The 9424-nt window shown below is 42.0% G+C and overlaps 1 protein-coding gene across 1 annotated transcript in view; it reads right to left on the bottom strand.

Annotated features, from left to right (window-relative positions):
- The window catches only part of CNEP1R1 (CTD nuclear envelope phosphatase 1 regulatory subunit 1), a 46432-nt gene that overhangs the window by 11612 nt on the left and 25396 nt on the right, over nt 1–9424 (bottom strand). The window lies entirely within an intron of this gene.

Genomic DNA, 9424 nt, shown 5'->3' with positions numbered 1-9424 from the left:
AGAACTAACTAGAACCCTAAATAACCAGCTTCCTTAATTATGGTATCCTAGATAACCAACTCCTTAAATAAACACTTCTCTCTTGGTTACTTTCTTCTCACGTCACCTAACTTTCATAATTCATAAATGAGGCAAAGTATAAGCCCAAATACCTATAGCTTAAGAAGAGATCTGTAAGGATTTGACTACATTTATATTTGATCACAAGGCCTGCTTGTTCATTTATTGGTGGCATTCTTTCATTCAAAACCATTTTATTGCCTAACATGCTAGACACTGTATTGATACGGGTATGAGCCAGATAGACAGGATTCCTGCCCACAAAGAGGAAGGGTTACAGCAGGCAACAAACATGCAAATAAGAAATTTATTTCAAATAAGAATACTTCTGTTAAAATGGAGATCCTGGCCGGGCGCGGTGGCTCACGCCTGTAATCCCAGCACTTTGGGGGGCTGAGGCGAGTGGATCACTTGAGGTCAGGAGTTGAGACCAGCCTGGGCAACATGACAAAACCCTGTCTCTACTGAAAATACAAAAAAATTATCCAGGCTTGGTTGTGCATGCCTGTAATCCCAGTTATTTGGGAAGCTGAGGCACGAGAGTCACTTGAACCCAGGAGACAGAGGTTGCAGTGAGCCACTGCACTCCAGCCTGGGTGATAGAGTGACACTGTCTCAAAAAAAAAAAAAAAAAAAAAAAATCCTAAGGCTGATGGACTAGATTTTTTTGTGGCAGTAACATACCAACTTATAAACAAGACCTAAGGTCCTGCCAGGCAAGGGTTAAGTCACTCACCCAGACGCTTAAAGAATAAACTATGTTCTAACTGCCACAATGTTCGTTTTTTTCCTCTAGCAGCTAAACAAGCAATATTAAAACAATTGCAGCTTACCAACTACCAGTCACTGACTAACTGATCCCTTTGTTCCACAAGCCATAACTCCTGCTTTGATTAGACAAGAGACTGATTTCAGTAACTTTCTCCTGATAAGAGACCACTCACCATAGACTGGCCCTAGTCGGTTTGCAGAGGCTGCACACTGAGTGCCTTTATGTTCTCTACTTTGCCTTTTGACATAATGCAATTAAATGTTAAGTCTCTATCCCACAGTGAACATGTGACCCACGTAACATGCATGTTTGTTTATTATGCATGTGTGCATCCCTCTTTCCTGAATATTCATAGCTTCTCCTATAACCTGTTAAATATGTATATTTGGCCAACCCATTTGGCATAAGTTCCTGCTTCACCCTTCTCTCCTTGAAAGTGCCTGCTTTTGGTCTCTGCCAGAGACCATACTTCCCAGCTTATCAGGATGGCCAGCCTGCAGGCTCCAACCCTTCAGAAATGAACCTCTTCAGGCCGGGTACAGTGGCTCGTGCCTGTAATTCCAACAATTTGGGAGGCTGAAGTGGGAGGATCACTTGAGTCCATGAGTTCCAGCCAGCCTGGGTGGTCTCTGCAAAAAACAAAAAACACAACATTTAAAAATTAGTTGGGCGTGGTGGCATGTGGCTGTGGTCCCAGCTACTCAGGGGGCTGAGGGCGGAAGATTGCTTGCGCCTGGGAGTTCAGCGCTGCAGTGAGTTATGATTGCACCACTGCACTCCAGCTGGGGCAATAGAGCAAGACCCTGTCTCAAAAAACAAACTAACAAACAAACAGAAATAAAGCTCTCCTCCCCAAATTTATGAACCTCATGATTCTTTAGTTGACAGTTCTAGGGAGGGAGTAACAGTAATAGGGTACAGTGAGAAAAAGGAAGGTTAGCAGGAGCTCATGCTCTGGGAGAGCTTCATGAGGCAGAGGCATTTGAGCTGAGAACCAAAAGATGGATGAGAAGAATCCAGCCATGCAAAGATGAGGGCTAGGAAGGTTCTAAGCAGCACCACAATTTCCCCCCATTGGTATTTCGTGTATTTAATTCATCCTCAACCTTCCTCCTTCCCCTTTGTCAGCCGAATTAATTGACACTCCCTACCACTTCATTTTGAAGGTTCCTCTACTATAGCACTTTTCAGTTTTCCATTTAAGGAGCCTTCTTTGGGACCAAACCCTTTCCATGCGTTATCACCCTTAACCCTTTCGGGTGATACTTTTTTAAACTGTGGGTTGAAATCTATGAGAGGTTGGTAAAATCTATGTGTTGAGTCATGACTATTATTATTAGTTTTAATTTTTTTGTGGGTACATGGTAGCTGTTTATGGGGTACATGATGACTACTTTTTTTTTTTTTTTTTTTATGAATTAAGGCCAGGCACTGTGGCTCACGCTTGAGACCAGCCTGGGCAACACGGCAAGACCCTATCTCTACAAAATATACAAAACATTAGCTGGGCATGGTGGTGTGTGCCTGTGGTCCCAGCTACTTGTGAGGCTGTGGTGGGTGAATCATTTGAGTCCAGGAGGCAGAGGTTGCAATGAGCCGAGATCACACCACTGCCCTTCAGCTTGGGTGACAGAGTGATACCCTGGCAAAAAAAAAACAAAAAAAAAAAACACAAAAAAACACTAAAAAGAAACTTAATTGGAAGTTAGGATGTGTGGTTTCATGGCCCGTTGTTTCTGTTGTGTGTGGGTATGTGTGCATGCTCACCGTGTTCTCATCACAGTACAAAGCATATACCTGAGAGTACTAGTTAAAAGAAGTTTGAAAGTTCGAAAGTCATCAAGGCCCATTTCACAATAGAGAAAGTAAGAATCAGTTTGCCCGGATCTCACAATTATTGTCATAGCCTGAATTTAAGCCCTAAGTCAAACTACCCCTTTTGACTTCTTGCTCAATGTTCCATTTCTCCATCTCCAAGTCTAATTCATCACATTTCCCTTCGGCACGCAGCAGTGCTTAGAGAATGGCTATTGAACATCTGTTATATGATAGGCTCTCCTGGGCTAGATCCTGGGGAGGTGAGGAGTGAAGACAGACTGATGAATAGGGCATTGCAAAGCATTGTGGTGAGTGGAAGCTTTGCTAACTTGCCTTCAAAAGGGACAGTTCTGTTAACTGCAGGGCTTTTGTTTGCCTGAAGGGGGTGTGCAATTTTCTAGCAAGAGCTTGGGACAACAGAGGGAACAGTAAGAGCTACCTCCTGGGGTGTTGCCTCTCTATCTGTCACTCTCAGCTGTGTTAAAATAAATGTTGAACATGCTTTTGAAAGGGCGTATGTTATTCGCCTGTCATTGGCATCTACATTTATGGATAGAGAGATTGGGGGACATAGGGGAAGGAGACAGGAAAATACGGTCTCATAGTCAGGTTAAGGAATTTGGACCATGAGGTAGTTGGAGAGATGAAAAGGAATGGATTTCAGAACTTCATATACATGAGACTTGGCAAGGAGAAGATAGTAACACATATTTAAGGAAGACATGTTCAGGCACTAGGGTATGAGCTGAGGGTGCAAAGATCTGTAAGACTCACTCCTACTGTCTATAAAGGCAGAGTTTATTGTAAAAACAAAAGAAGACAAAACACTAATGACCCTTAAAACAGCAGTGATAAGATGAAGATCAGTTGCTAAGAGGGACAGTCTATAAAATAGCTAAAGTAGGTTAGCTTTTACTAGGGGGTTGCCACTCTGCCTTTGTTAGTTCAGGAGCATTAAATCTTCTTTAAACCTCACAACAACAGCTCTATGAGCCAAAGGGTGCTATCAAATTCATTTTAGAGATGAGTTTATAGATGAGTTGATGAGTTGATCAACCCTGAACCCTGTAGCTGGAGATACATTCTTTCTCTCTCATTCTCTCTTTCCACGTGGTACATCAGATCACACAGCAAACCCTATTAGGTCTACCCTCAACATGTATTAAACATTTCAGCCTGGACAACACAGTGAGACTGTGTCTCTGAAGAAAATAATAGTTGGACATGGTCCCAGCTACTGGGAGGGCTGAGGTAGGAGGCTTACTTGAGCCTGGAAGGTTGAAGTTGCAGTAAGCTATGATCACACCATTGCACTCTAGCCTGGGTGACAGCAAGACCTTGTCTCAAAAACAACAAAAACAACAACAAAGAATCACTTCCCACCACCTTCACTACTACCTGGCCCACAGCACCATTTAGGCTTGATTACTACAGTGGCCTCTAACTGGCTTCCAGCTTCTACTCCATCTCCAACAGTGCTTTGTAAAACACTAAAAGATAGCATGGCTGTCCTGCTCAAAACCCTCTGGTGGCTCCCTAAAATGACCATAACAGTGACAGTGATCATCAGACAGTTTCTCTTGCTGTACCTTGTAAAATTGTATACCACATCACACGTTTTTAAAATGACATCACAAATCTTCATCATGGGTTTAAATACTTGGAAAATATGTAATTTCTGGTACGTTGTAGATATTGACATTTGGAAAGAAAGCTATTGCATCATTCCTTTTTTTTTTTTTTTTTTGAGATGGAGTCTCACTTTGTTGCCCAGGCTGGAGTGCAGTGGCCTGATCTCGGCTCACTACAACCTCTCCCTCGCCGATTCAAGCAATTCTCCTGCTTCAGCCTCCCTGAGTAGTGGGACTACAGGCACATGCCACCATGCCCGGCTAATTTTTGTACTTTTAGTAGAGATGGGGTTTTGCCATGTTGGCCAGTCTGGTCTCCAACTTCTGAACTCAGGTCATCTGCCCGCTTTGGCGTCCCAAAGTGCTGGGATTACAGGTGTGAGCCACTGCACCTGGCCCATTGCATCATTCTTTTAAATGTATTCAATGGAATAGAAATACCATGGCAGGTTGATATTCACTACCATCCTTTAAAAAATATATGAATATTTCAGCTAGGGGTGGTGGCTCACACCTGTAATCCCTGCACTTTGAGAGGCCAAGGTGGGCCGATCACTTGGGGTCAGGAGTTTGAGACCAGCCTGGCCAACATGGCAAAATCCTGTCTCTACCAAAAAGTATAAAAATTAGCCAGGTGTGGTGGGGTGTGCCTGCAGTCCCAGCTATTTGGGAGGTTTACACACAAGAATCACTTGAACCCAGGAGGCGGAGGTTGCAGTGAGCTGAGATCACGCCACTGCACTGCAGCCTGGGTGATAGTGTGAGACCCTGTCTCAAAAAAGAAAAGAAAAAAAATGAGTATCTCTTATGAACATAGACAAAAAGTTCTCAAAAAAAATTAGCAAATCAAATTCAGCAGCATATCAAAAATATTATACGCCATGGTGAAATGTGATTTATCCCAGGAATGCAAAGTTAGTTTAGCATCAGAAAATGAGTTCACATTGTCACGTCAGTAGAAAAAAGGACAAAACCCACACAATTTGATTAGGATGCACTCATATATTGCTAGTAGGAATTTAAAATGGTGCAGTCACTTCAGAGGATAGTTTGGCAGTTCCTCAAAAAGGGGAACATGAGATAAACATACAGTTACTATATGAGCCAGCAATTCTTCTCTTAGGTATATATCCAAGAGAATTGAAAACATACATTCAAGCAAAACCTTATGCACGAATGTGCATAGTAGCATTATTCATAATAGCCAAAGAGTAGAAGCAGCTCAAATGTCCATCAGATAATGAATGGATAAACAAAATGTGAGGTAAATATACAATGGGCTATTACTCTATTTCACAACAATGAAAAGGAATTAAGTACTGAAATGTTACAAAATGAATAAACCCTATGTTTCCATTCATATGAAATATTCAGAATAGGTAAATCCATAGAGGCAGAAAGTAGAATTGTGGTTGCCAGAGAAAAAGAAAATCAGGTGTGACTAACAATAGATACAGGATATTTTATGAGGGTGATGAAAATGTTGTGGAATTAGATGGGGATGATGGTTGCACGACTTTGTAAATATAATTAAAACACTGAATTGTATACTTATTTTTTTTTTTTGAGATGAAGTTTCACTCTATCACCCAGGCTGGAGTGCACTGGTGCGACCTTGGCTCACTGCAACCTCCGCCTCCCAGGTTCAGGTGATTCTCCTGCCTCAGCCTCCCAAGTAGCTGGGATTACAGGCATGCGCCACCACGTCCAGCTAATTTTTGTATTTTTAGTAAAGACAAGGTTTCACCATGTTGGCCAGGCTGATCTCAAACTCCTGGCCTCAGGTGATCCACCCACCTTGGCCTCCCACTGTGCTGGGATTACAGGCAAGAGCCACCCAGCCCAGCCTGAATTGTATACTTTAAAAGGGTTAATATTTTACTTTAAAAAAATATATTTCAATAGGTTTTTGGGGGAACGGATGGTGTTTGGTTACACAAATAAGTTCTTCAGTGGTGATTTCTGAGATTTTGGTGCACCCATCACCCGAGCAGTGTACACTGTATGCAATATGTAGCTTTTAATCCCTCACCACCTCTACTCTTTCCCTGAAGTCCCCAAAGTCCATTGTGTCATTCTTATGCCTTTGCATCCTCATAGCTTAGCTCTAAAAGGGTTAATTTTATGGCATGTAAATTATATTTTAATTTTAAAATATACCTCTAACTTCTGTGCTTCAAAGGATAACACTGAGAAAGTGAAAAGACAGCACACGGAGTTTAAGAAAATATTTGCGAATCATATATCTGGTAAGGGACTTGTATCCAGAATTTATTTTTTAAAAGAAAAAAACCTCTTATATCTCGACAATAAAAATATAAGTAACCAGGTGGCTCATGCCTGTAATTCCAGCATTTGGGAGGCTGAGGCAGGCAGATCACTTGAGGTCAGGGGTTCGAGACCAGCCTGGCCAACATAGTGAAAACCCATCTCTACTAAAAATACAGAAATTAGCCAGGTGTGGTGACGTGCGTCTGTAGTCCCAGCTACTCAGAAGGCTGAGGCAGGAGAATCGCTCGAACCTGGGAAGCAGAGTTTGCAGTGAGCCGACATCGCGCCACTGCCTCTAGCCTGGGTGACAAAGTGAGACTCCATCTCAATAAACAAACAAACGAACAAACAAAATACAACAACAAAAAACCAAACATATAAGTAACCCAATTTAAAAATGGACAAAGGGCTGGGTGTGGTGGCTCATGCCTGTAATCCTAGCACTTTGGGAGCCCCAGGTGGGCTGATCACTTGAGGTCAGGAGTTCAAGACCAGCCTGGCCAACATGGTGAAACCCTATCTCTACTAAAAATACAAAAATTAGCCAGGCGCAGTGGCACGTGCTTGTAACCACAGCTACTCGGGAGGCTGAGGTGGGAGGATCAGTGGTGCCCAGGAGGTCTTGGCTGCAGCGAGCTATGATTGTGCCACTGCACTCCAGCCTGGGCAACAAAGTGAGAACCTGAAATAAATGAATAAATAAAGTAAAATAAAATAAAAAATGGACAAAGGATATGAATAAATACTAGTGCAAAAAAGGCATACGAATGGTCAAGAAGCATAGAAAAAGATGTTCATCATTAACCACCAAGGAAATGCAAATAAATTATCACACCACACAGTGAAATACTACTCACATCTATTAGGATGATTATAATAGTAGTCATGATAATATTAAAGCATAGTAACAGTTGTGGTAGAGGATATATGTAAATTGGAATCCTTATCTATGACTTATGGGAATGTAAAATGATGTGGCCACATTGGCAAGCAGTTGGGTAGTTTCTTAAAAACATAAAGTCATCTGGGTGAGGTGGCTCACACCTGTAATCCTAACACTTTGGGAGGCTGAGGTGAGAGGCCCTCTTGAGCCTAGGAGTTTGAGACCAGACTGGGCAACACAGGGAGATCCCATCTCTGTAAAAAAATTAAAAAAATAGCAGGGCTTGGTGGTGCAGGCCTGTAGTCCTAGCTACTTGGGAGGCTGAGGTGGGAGGATAGCTTGAGCCCAGGAGATGAAGGCTGCAGTGACATGTGATCACACCACTGCATTCTAGCCTGGGCAACAGAGCAAGACTCTGTCTGAACGAAACAAATAATAAACAAACGTGGATGTTGCAGTAAGCTGAGATGGCACCACTGCACTCCAGCCTGGGTGACACAGCAACACTGCCTGAAACAAACACACAACAAACGAACCCATAAAAATCACCGTATGACCCAACAGTTCAACTCTCATCTACCTAAGAAAGATGAAAGCATATGTCCATACAAAGGCTTGTCTGTGATGTTCATAGCAGCATTATTTATAATAGTAAAAAAATGGGAACAAATGTCTACCAGCTGACAAATGGGTAAGCAGAAGGTGATAATATATCTGTACAATGGAATATTATTCAGCAATAAAAGGAAGTTCTGCCACATGCTACAATGTAGATGGGGCTTGAGACCGATGTGCTAAGTGAAATCAGCCAGTCACAAAAAGACAAATACTCTGAGTCCATTTATATGAGGCACCTAGAGTAGTCAGACTCATACAGATGGAAAACAGAATGGTGGCTTCCAGGGGCTGGGGGTGGAGAGAATGGAGAGTTACTGTTTAATAGATACGGAGTTTCAGTTTTGCAAGATGAAGTTTCGTTTCATGCATGGATGGTGGTGGTGATTGCACAGCAGGATGAAGGTATTAATATGGAACTGAATTGAACTGTACATCTTAAAATGGCTAAGATGGTAAACTTATGTGTATTTTATTACAGTTCAAAAAAATTAAAGTCACATAGTGACCTATTATCAAAAAAAAATCTTTGTCTTGCTCTCTCTAGATAGATCCTCCTGCAGTATTGTGGAAACTTCCTGTTTTGCTAAAGGTTTCTTTCTTTCTTTTTTTTTTTTTTTTGACTGACTCTCGCTCTGTCACCAGGCTGGAGTGCAGTGGTGCATTCTCCATAATCTCCTCTCACTGCAACCTCCGCCTCTTGGGTTCAAGCCATTTCCCTGCCTCAGCCTCCTAAGTAGGCTGGACTACAGCTGTGCGCCACCACGCCCAGCTTTTTTGTATTTTAGTAGAGACAGGATTTCACCACGTTGGCCAGGGTGGTCTGGATCTCCTGACCTCATGATCCGCCTGCCTTGGCCTCCCAAAGTGCTGGGATTTCAGGCCTGAGCCACCACGCCCGGCCTTGCTAAAGGTTTCTTACTTGGTCATTCGTCTCTCTTACACCCTCAGTTTCTGGAAAATGTGTCAAAAAGGCTTTACTAAAATGTGTCAAATTGGAACAAATGTTACCTGTTCTTTCTTCACTTAGAGACAACTTGTTTAGCTCAATGGCTCAGAAACAATTGGGGAAATTGTAATATTGGCGATACAAGATACATCTTTGCTAATGTTTTTTGAAAAATAGAAAAGCTTTTTATCTTATCACATATCTTAAATATATTTTCATCAAAACCTCGAAGGAGTCAATTTAGTTCATTTGATTTGGAGACACTATTGACCGTTTTCTTTAATGCACAAAGTCAGTTCTTACTGTCAAACCAATCAGTAAGATCAGACTTCATTTCTCTCAGAAACTTTACTTCATTTTTCAATGCAAAACCCTGTGAAAACTCAACAGGAGCTAAAATTGTTTGTATTCAAAGCAACAATTTA

This window comes from Mandrillus leucophaeus, unplaced genomic scaffold, assembly GCF_000951045.1.
Source record: "Mandrillus leucophaeus isolate KB7577 unplaced genomic scaffold, Mleu.le_1.0 Scaffold348, whole genome shotgun sequence".
Lineage (NCBI taxonomy): Eukaryota > Metazoa > Chordata > Mammalia > Primates > Cercopithecidae > Mandrillus > Mandrillus leucophaeus.
This window is presented reverse-complemented; position numbering and strand designations above follow the sequence as displayed.